Below are 13,742 nucleotides of genomic sequence, written 5' to 3'. Positions count from 1 at the left end.
ATATTTCAGTAAACCTTTCCTGCAATAAAAAGCTTTTTTTTAAGGGACGTAACCAAATCAGATCCCGCTTTCAGCTTCAGCTAAGTGTACAATTCGTAAGCAAAAAACATTATTTTGACGAGTTGATAATAATTTACCTTAAACCTCGTTTGTGAGATTTCTGCCGTTTCTCTACTTTCACAGCACTAAATCAATTTGAATGCAAAAAACAGTAGAATGAAGTTCAGCTGCAAATATCACAATAAATGCCACTACCCACCTCATGATGGAATTATGAGCAGTAGATTCGGCGTTATGCGTTTGACAGGGGAAGCTTATTTCAACTACAGGTAAGTGTGACTATTCACCATTTATATAATCAGCCAATATGAGCTAGCAAATAAGAATACTGAAATGCATTTAAACAATGACATGCGATGTGTCATACGTGCGTTCACACATTACAAAAATTTTGAGAATTTTCATTCTTTTGATAAGCAGCTACCATAAACTCTTGGAGTGTCTTCTCTTGTACATCGAGCGTGATTATAAGCAGAGCACTCACAACAACTGTACCACACTTCTTTTTCTTTATCTGATTTTCGACAGATGCAGCCTAACTCATTGGGTCCTTTACCACGTCTAATTAGTGATGTCAATGCGCCAGTATCGTGGTTATCGTAGATATCATCATCTTTATCGTCACAAATGTTGGAAACATCCGATACCTCCGATGACTCTTGTGTTTTCTCCCTACTTCTGATTTTCTTTTCTTTCTTTCCTGGCTTCTTAGTAAGGCAACCAAGTATAGCTTTCCTAATCTTGTTCTTCAACCCAGTCTACTGTTTCCTTCCGTCCATTGCCTCACTTCAGCGACAATCAGTTTCCTTTTCGGGTGCGCACCTGTTCGCTTTAAGTGCACCATTACCCCAGTCTGCCGTTACATACTAATGTGATCATATTCTAGATGTTACACTGTTATATTTAGAATTAAAGTTCATGCAATGATACAAACTATTACAGATATTAATAATGTATTCAGATAAAAGTAAGTCAGCAAAAGCTGTAAGCTTATCTTATAATCGTGTTTGCTGAAAATAACAAGAAACTGTCCTGTTTTATTTGACTCACACTGCAGAAATGTGCTTTTCTTCTTGTTCCAGTTTGTTGCTTACAGGGCTCAGAGGAGGGCAGCAGTAGTTGGAAGAGGTCATGTTCATTGCTGTCTTAAACTACTGACGCGTGCAATTACCTTCCGATACACAGTTACCCTAACTTCCCATTTACAAGGTGTTACAAAATTCCTATTACAGGTTTATACGGTTACTGGGGGGGGGGGGTCTTCGCAGATAGGATTTTGATAAGGACCACGTATCGGGAAATTACTCGTTATGGTATATAGGAATAAGTCTGAAGATCGGATTACTTTCAAGACTCCCGCATTCACGTTACGCACACATACGAAAAGCAGGGCGCCGTTGTCAGTTTCTGTTACGACTCACATACCGTTTTCGTCCGACTACAATGGCTGCGAGAAACTGGTGCGTTCGCAACTAGGAGTGTTGCCTGCGATGCTCCACGGAAGCGCCGCACCGTCGACTTTGAAGAGATGGCTCTGAGCACTATGGGACTCAACTGCTGAGGTCATTAGTCCCCTAGAACTTAGAACTAGTTAAACCTAACTAACCTAAGGACATCACAAACATCCATGCCCGAGGCAGGATTCGAACCTGCGACCGTAGCGGTCTTGCGGTTCTAGACTGCAGCGCCTTTAACCGCACGGCCACTTCGGCCGGCTTTGAAGAGATCATCGTCCTTCGTCACTGAGAAGAGAACCCAACGACGAGTACTCGAAACACTGCCTGTGCGATGGGTGCGTGTAGAGCACACAAGTCAGGCCACATTATCTCGGCTGCCTGCGTACCGTGAAGTGGGAGAAACAAAGGTAATCCGATCTTCCAACTTATTTTATTTACAAATGGCACATTCCCGGACATGGGTTCCTTATCAAAGGTTTGAAGTGTTTCAGGTTGGCTTGGGCTGCGTGGTGGTTTGTTATACTTCACCTCATCCGCCAAACAATCAAATAAGTTACCGCCTGAACGCTCCTTTTACACGCAGTGAATGCTGCTTACTGAACATTCGGTCTCCGTTAAGTATTATTAATCAGGGTCCAGCTAGTCTGTGCCCTGAATCCGTCTGCTTTCTTCTTCCAGCTTGGCTCAGACTTCGCCACTGTACAGGCTGCAGATAAAGCTACTCAAAATTAACTTCTCGTTCTCATTCACTCCACCACTTAAATGAGAAGTGAGATTCAATTCGCCTTCTTACATTGTCTTCAGAATTACAACTCAGTACATGATAAATGAGGACAGCTGCCAAGTAGTATACCGCCTCTCTGCGCTACGTATGTAACGGATCCGATACTGAACTTGGTAATTAACAATTATAAGATATTTATTATCTTTGACATTTCTCGTTCTTAGATTTCATGGAGCACTTTCTTCCGCACCATCCGCTCCATGGTAGTCCTGTCTCCACCTCATCTACTAGGTATGGTCGTGTGACTGCTATCCACTTCCGTACAGTGACTGTGTCGTTAGCTATGGTATCACCACCTACGATTTAAAACACTTCCCAACAGTGGGGTGGTCACCACCTGTCGACTACTCTAGGTCATTAGCATCTTTTCTCTGACATATATATTTAAGGAGGAGATACTCTTATTCAAGGAATGGAATATATTACTGCAACTTTATCTACGAAGTGCCATCTACAGCCTCCAGAAATCTGTAATAGGAATTGTCAAACAATCTGTATACCATTACTAATCAAACAATGTATTACAGTAAATGTTTTAAGATTTTATTGTTATTATTATTATTAGCGAATTCTACTAATAAATGGAAGACGTTGGGCAACTAACTCAATCAACTTTTCTTTTGTTGCTCCCATATGCTTTCATTCTTTCGCGACCACTTTGGTTGATACTGTTCTTGCTTTGGTTGCTCAGATGTAAGTTTCTATGTGTCTACTTTGTATCTGAAGAGGTCTCTTTCTGGACGTCGGTTGGTCTTTTGTTTGAGTTTTTGAGATCCTTTCGAATTTAGTTGGGCCTAGGTAATGTAACATTGTATATCATTCTTTTTGTCAAACGCTTTTCTGGTAGTCTGTTGGGATGACCAATTCTATTAGACTTTGCTTTATATCACTTTCGATGTTTGAAAAATTTTCTGTTGTTTCGATTGGTTGTAATCTTTGGTGCGTCTTGATCCTAAAATTTTCTTGATGATTTTTCTCTCTTCTTTCCTGATTTATTCAAGTTCGTGTTTGCTCCTATTAATTGTCAGTATTTCGCTTGCGTAGAGGACTGTTAGTTCTATGACTGTGTTGTAGTGGCGAAATTTTGTCTGCCTTCACATGGATCTTTTGTTGTACAGGATTTGGACTAACGTTTTGCTTTCAAATGATAAGAGCGCAGCAACCAGTCGTCATTTTTTTGCACGTTAGTGCGTAGCCATTATCGATGCATCATTTCATAGTATCAATGCATTTTCTAGTACGTCAGTCCCCAAATGTTCGGGCTTCTGTCACAGTTCCTTCCCGAACAACTGGTTACTGACGTACTAGAACATGGATTGATACTATGAAATGATGCGTTGATAATGGCTAGGCATTTGCCGAATTAAATCTGCAAGAAAAGGATGACTGATTCCTGCGCTCTTTCATTCGAAAGTCATATCACAATCGCTGAGTGCACCCACGTTCCTAATGGCAGGTTACCTGATAACGTAATGCTTTTTCGACTTTTTGGAAACGATTATGCTGTGAGATTTCTCTCGTGGACCGTCGGTCCGATAAATGCTACGAGGTATTTAAAGTACGGGACCCTGTTGATTTCGCTGTGTTTCGGTTTCAGGCTCGCGATTTTTATCTTTGAACATGAGAATTCTGTTTTCTCGAATGAGGTTTTTTAACCCTACCTTTTCTGCAGGGTTTGAAATCATATTCGAGAAAACTGAATTCTTGTCTTAAAAAACATATTTATGATTATTATTAAGATCGTAGACACGCTAAAAGTGAGGCTCAAAGCAAGTTCTGTGTTGAGGGGTACGGGAGCAGATGGAGAGGCAGACTTTGACGCCTCGAGAGAACCATACACTGGCTCCACGCGTGCGCGGGAGAGATTTGGGTGGGTATAATCTCAGGGTGGGCCTATGTTGGAGGCCTCTCTGCGACCAGTGTTTCTACGGGCGGAAGGACACCAGCGGTAGGCCAGAGCCGAGAGCCCGGCGTGAAATATGGACCCCAGGGGCGCGCGGCCACCCCGTGTTTCCCAGCTGTGTCTCTGCTAGCTCCGCCGACCCCTCCCCCCACCCCCACCCCTCCCCCGTCATTCCTCCTCCTCTTATTCCTTCTCCTCCTCCTCCTCCTCCTCCTCACACGACCTTCTTCCGCCCTTAAATCCTCGTTACGCGGTCTGAGCCGTAGCAGTCAGCGCTACCCCAGACCAGCAGCTTTTCCGCTGTCGCATTCGCAATTACCTTTCCTCGTAATTGCTACAGGAGTGTGAAATCAGGGTAGCGAAAATTCCTCTGACATGTTCTTGCTCTGCATTTGCTATTCCCTGAACTCACAGACCATCGCGTGAGTGGACCCTTCTTCTACCAGAGAGCAATAAAAGTGCTCGGACTTTTTCCAGTTCGCAATCTTGTTGCAAAAATTTACGTTATTCTCGATTCAGTTTCTTTTCTTTCCATTGTGAGTCAGATTGAGTTACATGTCCCGAATTTTCATTCGGAAATATTACCTCAGTCCCACGTTTAACACACTTCTCACTGAAACAGAAGCTGTTTAATAACAGTTCCTAGTTTAATGTCGGATGAAATGATGGCAGTACTTTTGAGAAAGTTATTATTTCATATTCAAGTGAAATTTTTAACAGGAGAAAAAGCCACCCGCCTACTGTTGTTGACTTGTGAGACCATTTCCTTATAATATTCTCCGTGGACCATTTATGTTGTCATTCACATAAAAGATACGTGAGAAAAAGTCGTCGACAGTAGTAAGTACAACTTTTCGCAAAGTAAGGAAGAACGGACAATCAACATTTACTTCTACAGTCTCTAATAATAAAAATTAAATAGTGCTTTCAATATCAGATCACATGCAGCGTAAGGAACGCTCAGCAAAGAGGTATTTGATGAAAGACATCTATTTTTTTCATGTCATCGATATATGTAGATCATAGTTAATCACGATATTTGTTTTGAAAATAGAATGCTTCATCAACAGGCGCCGCTATAGGGCTGGTTGTCTGTCATATAAACACTGTTTTTGCCCTGACGAGTTGCGCTTACCAGTTACATGCTTGTTGTTACTCAACTATCAAATTCTACTTTGACTTCTATAATTTGTAATATAAGATTCACTCAGAATGTCGAGAAAATCTTCTACGGAATCGCGTGCCATACCACTGAAGCAGGATCTCGGAAGACTCCAGTGCACGAAAAATCAACAATTTGCTCTCCTGCATATCCACAAATACAGAGACTCAGAACACTAGAAGCAAACAAATAGTTAGTAAGAAATAGCCGACACCTCAAGACACAAACGACAATAAACGTTTCTTAGGTGCCCACATTCTAAATAGTCGTTTTCAGGAACTGCAATATGAATCCAGGTAGATGGAGACTTCACAGAAAAATTTAAATTTCAAATACATTTGCACCGAGTAGGGAAATATTTCATATTGAAGACAGTGGTTGACAATCATTTCGCAAACGCCTTGTTTGCCGGCCCACGTTGACAGTAACCCAGCTGTACGTAACTTAATGTTCGTATCGATCCCTGATATGCTGGATCCAGTGATGGAGGGGCTCCCACTAAGTCTTTGCGTATTAGGAACGTGGTATAAGAGGTTAATTGGAATTTAATCTGTAATCAACAGTGACCACAATGCTAATTTAAGGTTACAGGATCGTACTGAAGTCTATAATAATTTAGCTGAATATTAGATGGGAGATGTGATCCAGCGAATAATATTTTATTGATTAAGTTATTACGAAGTAGGAATACATGAATACAACATTAAATCTGACGAAAATCTCCAACACATAACATCTAACTGAAAATGAGGAGGTGACGCCGTGGTGAGATTTGAACAAATAGCACAAGTACCATAACCTCCCTCGCCATGTGATAACGAAAATTGTATTAATTCTAACTGAGCAATGAGCGACTATTTTATTCTGACCAATTGAAGTAAAATCAAGAGTAAGTTTACTGTTCCAGCCCCGAGTTCTGTTTTCCCCTGTCGACATATTACTGATTTCTCGTCTCTGACCCAGCGAGGTGGCGCAGTGGTTAGCACACTGGACTCGCATTCGGGAGGACGACGGTTCAATCCCGTCTCCGGCCATCCTGATTTAGGTTTTCCGTGGTTTTCCTAAATCGCTTCAGGCAAATGCCGGGATGGTTCCTTTGAAAGGGCACGGCCGATTTCCTTCCCCATCCTTCCCTCACCCGAGCTTGCGCTCCGTCTCTAATGACCTCGTTGTCGACGGGACGTTAAACACTAATATCCTCCTCCTCCTCCTCCTCTCGTCTCTGTGTTAACTATTTCGAAATTCACCCATCTGTCCCAAAACTATAGGCAGTGGCATTGCCGCAGTGGATACACCGGTTCCCGTGAGATCACCGAAGTTAAGCGCCGTCGGGCGTGGCCGGCACTTGGATGGGCGGCCATCCAGCCGCCATAAGCTGTTGCCATTTTTCGGGGTGGAATCCATCTCGTGATGCCAATTGAGGAGCTATTCGACCGAATAGTAGCGGCTCCGGTCCAAGAAAACCATGCTGACCACGCACCCCTCCTATCCGCATCCTCACGTGAGGATGACACGGCGGTCGGATGGTCCCGCTGGGCCACTTGTGGCCTGAAGACGGAGTGCTTTTTTTTGTCCCAAAACTACACTCGTCAATTCACACAGCACAGCATTCTTACTCGGGCTGAATATTCGGCAGCGGGAGCAGCGGAGGGATACTGCAACTTCGGTCGGCGAAAAACCTATCGAAATAGTTCGCTAATGCTGTCCACCTCTCCACGCCATAGGTGCTGCGGGGTGGAATTGGCAGTTCTTCCCAGCAAAAACGCCTAACTATGACTCTTCATCTACATACACATCGATACTCCTCAATCCACCTTACGCCGCGTGGCGGAGGTTACCCTGTACCACTATTAGTCATTCCCTTTCCTGGTCCACTCGCAATCAGAACAAGGGAAAAACGACTCTGTATATGCCTCCGCATGAGCCTTAATTTCTCGTACCTTATCTTTGTGATCCTTACGCACACTGTGTGTTGGAGGCAACAGAACCATTCTGCAGTGAGCTTCAGATGCTTGTTCTCTGAATTTTCTTAATAGTGTCCCTCGAAAAGAACGTCCCCTTCCCTCCAGGGATTTCCATTTGAGTTCCCGAAGCATCTCTGTAACACCTCCCTGTTGTTCGAACCTACCGGTAACAAATCTAGCAGCCGGCTTCCGAAATGCTTCGATATCTTCCTTCAATCCGACCTGGTACGGATCCCAAACATTCGAGCAGCACTCAAGAATAGGTCGCACTAGCGTCCTATATGCAGTCTCCTTTACAGATGAATCACCCTTTCCTAAAATTCCCCTAATAAACCGAAGCCGACCATTCGCCTTTCCTACCACAATCCTCACACGGTCGTTCCACTCCACATCGTTTTGCAACGTTACGCCCAAATATTTAAACGATTTGACTGTGTACAGTAGGACCCGGCACGCCCGCATCAACGTGGTGACCAAACCAAAAGTTCTACTGTCACCTCCGTAAACATGTTAGTTATCTAGTAAGTGGATCACAGGATGCTGGGCTGTGATGTTATCCGTGCGTCTGGGTAAGACTACGCATTAACACGGTCCATCAGGTGATAGATAGTGGACGACATGCGAGTGAGGGTAGCGATTTGAAGAGCAGAGGGAAATAAGTGTCATGGCTCGTGCCGTAGGAAAAAAACCTCTGCGACAGTGGGATGGGTAGTAAGAGCAGTAGTGGCTTACTAGCAGCGATGGTTCATGCAAGGTTGGATTTGTTAGTATGGGTATCATGCATCATTACCGTGGCAAGCGATGGCGATGTATCCCAGTTGCTGCAGCCACTACGTTCCTGGAACAATCAAGATCGTTATACAGTAGTGGGAGATCGGCCATAGATCATCTCACTGTGTGGGGGGTGTGTGGAGCTTGTCTGCGTGCAGTATACGGTACGGCTTCCCTGCGTGGTGCCAGTTATTCGGCAGTGTATTTCAGCTGGATATTCAGTAATGGCCTCTGATTAACATGGGCTCACCTGTACCGTTATGTTTGCGTATGATTGGCCATAGATGTTAAGTCCTTACAAGTATGTCTTTTGGTCTTTTATGTTTCCATCTACGGTTGTGATCGTAGTTCCCCAGATTCAGAATAAACGGGTTCTGCTAATATCTGGAGTTTCTGTATAGTCTTGTGGTGAGTTTGTGGATTACCTCCGTGAGAGTCTCAAGTCGGTATTCCCGGTGAAGGTCCGCGATGCGTGTATATCGTGGAGCATTGCTTATGATTTTGAGTACTTTGTTTTGTATGAGCTGCAGACGGCGCAGGCGTGTAGGCGCAGCGTATTCCCATACAGGAGCTGCGTACGTCGTCAGGGGTCGGATAAGTGTCATGTACATGGACCTCGACACCCTTCTGTTCAGTGTGCTACGCCTGTTGAGCATAGGGTAGAGCTGTTTGAGCCTCGCGCTAGCTCTGTTGGTCATGTGTTGTATGTGGTCCCCCCAGAGTAATTTCCGGTCCAGCCAGACACCGAGTATTTGACTTTCTCGCGGAAACGTATTGGGCGTGCATGCAGAGTTATTGGTCTGCAGTATCGGTGTTTGCGCAGTTGCTTCGGTCTTCTAGTGAACAGAACGGCTTCGCACTTGTCGACGTTTATTCTAACACGCCATTTCTCCAACCAAGGCTCAGCCACTCTGAGTGCAGTCTGTAGGCGTGACGTAATGTTTGATGGTTTCCAATCTTGAGCGAGGATGGCTGTGTCATCCGCGTAGATTGCCATCGTTGTGTTGTGTGTGGTTGGGAGATGGTTTATGTAGAGGTTAAACAGTAGGGGTCCTAGGATGCTTCCCTGGGGTACTCCCGCGTGTATACTGTGTCGTGTTGATTGTTTTCCCTGCACGTCAGTCTTGAATATTTGCATTTCCATTTTCTCAATGTCCTTGATGTTGATGGTTAATGATGATGTTTCAGTTGCGTACAGCGCTTCTGGAAGAGTGACTGTACGATAGTGGCGAATAGCTTTGGTGGATAACGATTTCTTATTGTATGTTTTCCAGGTCATTGTATACGCTTTATGCAATTTTTCTGCTCGTGTTTTGTGAGCTACTTTTACGTTGTCAGTGTTGCCGATCATTTCACCCAAGTTCTTGAAGCATTTGTTTTATGTCACCATATTTTGTTGCAAGTAGTTTCAGATTTGAACTTTTGGAGTCCATGAGTTGTATTTCTCGTAAGAAATATGGAGTCTGGTTTTGATGGCAACCTCATGAAGTTTCTCGATGGCATGTTTGGCTTTCTCGGAAGACCGCTTAACTATTGTTAGGTCATCAGAAGAAGCAAGGCATTTTATGCTGATTCGTTTGTCCTTGTTCCCAGATTTATTCGAGGTATTTCTTTCTCCCACGTCTTCATAATCTTGTCCAGTACCAGGATAATGAGGAGTGGAGACAAGCCATCACCCTGTCTCACTTCTGTCCTAATTTGAAAAGGTTCAGAAACTTCTCCCACTAATTTTACTTTTGAGTTTGTGTCTGTTAAAGTCTGCTCCACTAATGAAGTAGTTTTGTTATCTACACCACATTCACGATGTGTATTGAACAGACTGGTGCGATGAATCGAGTTGTTTGTTTTCTTGAAACCTACGAAGCTGACTACTGTGCGGTTCGACTGACGGTGTTGCAGTATCATCTTCAGGTTCCACATCTGTTCGATGTGGGCCGTAGCCGGCCTGATATTCACCGATCATATGTGCTGCCTGTTGTTCTAATCTGGTGAGAGGAGTACGTGAGAGAACTTTGTAAGCGACTGGTAGGAGTGAAATGCCTCGATGGTTGTTGGGATCGGTCATGTAGCCCTTTTTGTATAGAAGGTGAATCAAAGCAGTTTTCCAATCTGCTGGTATGACTCCACTTTCTCATATAATTCTAATGATTGTTTTTAGTCTGTCAATCAAGAGGCCACCTCCAATCTTGACCGTTTCGGCAATTACACCGTCTTCCCCTGGTGCTTTTTTGTCTTTCAGATGTGATACAATGTTTCGTATCTCCTCATGCGCAGGTCGAGTTGAATCCTGGTTTGGGGTCTCAACATGGAGGTCAAGTTTGTCTGCTGGTGTTTCACAGTTGTGTAACTTCTCGAAATGCTGTTTAGGATTTCACAGTTGGCCTTTATGTTCGTCTCAAGTGTTCCATCTGGGCGCCAAAAACAAAGAGTGGATTGCTTCAAGGTTGCTAGTTCTTCCATAAATGTCCTATAAAAGTTTCTCGTGTTGTTTCTTTCAAAATCATTATCAATTTCCTCTAATCGTTTGACAAGGTATGTGCGTTTAATTTGTCTGGTGGTTTTGATGTTTTCTTCTGGGCTTCCAAAAAGTTTTGCGAATTCTCCTGTGTTTGATGGCTGTGCCAAATCTTCAAGGCTTCAATTCGTGTTTCAAGTGCTCTGTCGCAATCTGTTGTCCACCACCTGTGTTTCCTTTTCCGTTGTGGTTGACCTAGTTTTCTTGATGACTGCTGGATGGTTCCAACATTCTCTTCCCATGTTTCCATGTTAGTATCTAGTGATTGGGCATAATCCTCTGCATGTTCTTTTAGGTATTCTGGATCAATGCGCAGCAGTTTAGATTTTCGGCACTTCTTTCGATTAGGCATGAAGCGGATTTTGACTTGTGAGAGATGGTGATCAGACTCCATGAAACCTTTGCGTACCCTCATGTTCATGATTTCTGGAGAGAATTTTCTAGCTGTCGCTACATGGTCAATTTGATATTCCCTAATGTGGTTGTTTAGCGATTTCCATGCAGTCATTTTCCTCGGTGGTTTTTTAAGGTGAGTGGACATTATTTGGAGCTTGGCTATCCCACATATGTTGACTGGGCGATGTCCGTTGGTGTTCATCTTTTTGTGTGGTGAAAAATTCCCAATTATATGTCTGTCTTCACGTTCTCTGAAAATTTGCGCATTGAAATCTCCCAACAGGACTTTGAACTGGTGTTGAGGGATTTTGGTGAGTACAAGGCCGAGTTGTGACCAGGACTTCTCCACTTTGTTTTTGTTCGGATCGTTATTGACTGGAGCATGTATGTTTACCAGTGTACAGGCCTTATTGGCACATTTAACTTTGAGTAGAGAGAGGCGTTCAGTGGGTGAAGAGAAGTCTATCACTGAGTCCTGGATACTGTTATGCACAAGGAATGCCGTTCTCAACAAATTTATGTTAATATTTTTCAGTTTCCAGAATGAAATTTTCACTCTGCAGCGGAGTGTGCGCTGATATGAAACTTCCTGGCAGATTAAAACTGTGTGCCCGACCGAGACTCGAACTCGGGACCTTTGCCTTTCGCGGGCAAGTGCTCTACCAACTGAGCTACCGAAGCACGACTCACGTCCGGTACTCACAGCTTTACTTCTGCCAGTACCTCGTCTCCTACCTTCCAAACTTTACAGAAGATTAGCAGGAGAGCTTCTGTAAAGTTTGGAAGGTAGGAGACGAGGTACTGGCAGAAGTAAAGCTGTGAGTACCGGGCGTGAGTCGTGCTTCGGTAGCTCAGATGGTAGAGCACTTACCCGCGAAAGGCATAGGTCCCGAGTTCGAGTATCGGTCGGGCATACAGTGTTAATCTGCCAAGAAGTTTCATTTTTCAGTTTTATTGCAGACTCGATAGCCACCGGAATCAAAGTGATCACAATCACGAAAACGTGTTTCTGGTACTGCAAGTATACGAATCCCAAATCTATCACAAGTATCTGTCAGTATCTTGAGTTTTCCTGTTTTAGTCAGTGTATGTACGTTCAGTGTACCAATGAATTGCTTTCGCTTTGGTTTGAGGAGTTTTGGGAAGTTCCGACTCTTCCCTGTATGATGTCCTGGTCCCACAGAATCCGAATGGCCAGGTTCACCTTCGCTCTTCTGAGTTACTTTGTTGCTCGTGTTTCCATCATGCTAAGTTCATTGTTGATTTCAACTGGTAGGCCCGGAGCGAGTGGCTGATTGCCGATTCAATTCACTCTCATCGTACGGGTTGTTAGTCTGTACGGCAGCGAATGTATTGTTGGAGGTTTTCAGGTGCCTTTTGGTGTTTTTGGCTTTTACCCTCCTCCTTTATCTGGGCTTGGGACCGGCAGTAGCAGTTACCCTTTTTCTTTCACAACAACTAGAAATTTTGTCTAAGTCATCTCGTATCCTCTCATTGTCACTCAACTTCAACACCTTACCAAACAACACAGCATCACCAGCAAACAACCGCAGATTGCTGACCACCCTGTCCGCCAAATCATCTATGTACATAGAGAACAACAGTGGTCCTATCACACTTCCCTGGGGCACTCCTGATGATACCCTTGTCACTGATGAACACTCCCCGTCGAGGACAACATAGTGGGTTCTGGTACTTGACAATTCTAGGAGCCACTCACATATCTGTGAACCTGTTCCATATGCTCGTACCTTTTTTAACAGCCTGTAATGGGGCACCGTGTCGATGCTTTCCGGAATTCTGGAAATATGGACTCTGCATGTTGCACTCCATCCATAGTTCGTAGTATATCATGTGAGAAGAGGACAAGCTGAGTTTCGCACGAGCTTCGCTTTCTACAACCATACTGATTCATGGACATAAGCTTCTCAGTATCAAGAAAATTTGTTATGTTCGAAATGCGAATGGGTTCAAATGGCTCTGAGCACTATGGGACTTAACATCTGAGGTCATCAGTTCCCTATATTTAGAACTACTTAAACCTAACTAACCTATGGACATTACACACATCCATGCCCGAGGCAGGATTCGAACCTGCGAACGTAGCAGCAGTGGGGTTCCGGAATGTAGCGCCTAGAACCGCTCGGCCACCGAGACCGGCTCGAATGTTCAAGGATTCTGTAACAAACTGATGTTAGGGATATTGGTCTGTAATTCTGGGGGTGCGTTCTTTTGTCCTTCTTATACACATGAGTCACTTGCGCTTTTTTGCAGTCACTTGGTACTATAAACCTGGCAAGCTACGGCTCACCAGAAACTTTTATCATACAAAGAACAGCTCGTACATAAGTGTTCGCGTCAAGTGTTAAAGTTTCAGAGATCCAAAAACAAAATAATCTCTAGCCGAGGCCCGAATTACCAGTACGATTTGTAAACTTACAGACTGATCTAAAATGAAACTCTAGCTCTCCTCGTAGCCGCGGAGCGCATCGTCGTTGCCTCCCGTATAACCAATAGCTAGACAGACGACAGACGCAGCTCCCAATCAAAATCTCCGTTACATATTGTACTCGCCAACCAGAGCGGCTTTTTGAGTCATTAGTCTTCTAACAGGCTGAATGCGGTCCGCCACGAATTCCTCACTTGTGACAACCACTTCAACTGAGAGTAGCACTTGCAACCTATGTCCTCAATTATCTGCTGTATGTATTCCTGTTTCTGTCTTTATCT

This window comes from Schistocerca serialis, chromosome 6 (genome assembly GCF_023864345.2).
Source record: "Schistocerca serialis cubense isolate TAMUIC-IGC-003099 chromosome 6, iqSchSeri2.2, whole genome shotgun sequence".
NCBI lineage: Eukaryota > Metazoa > Arthropoda > Insecta > Orthoptera > Acrididae > Schistocerca > Schistocerca serialis.
Note: the sequence above shows the minus strand (reverse complement) of the source record.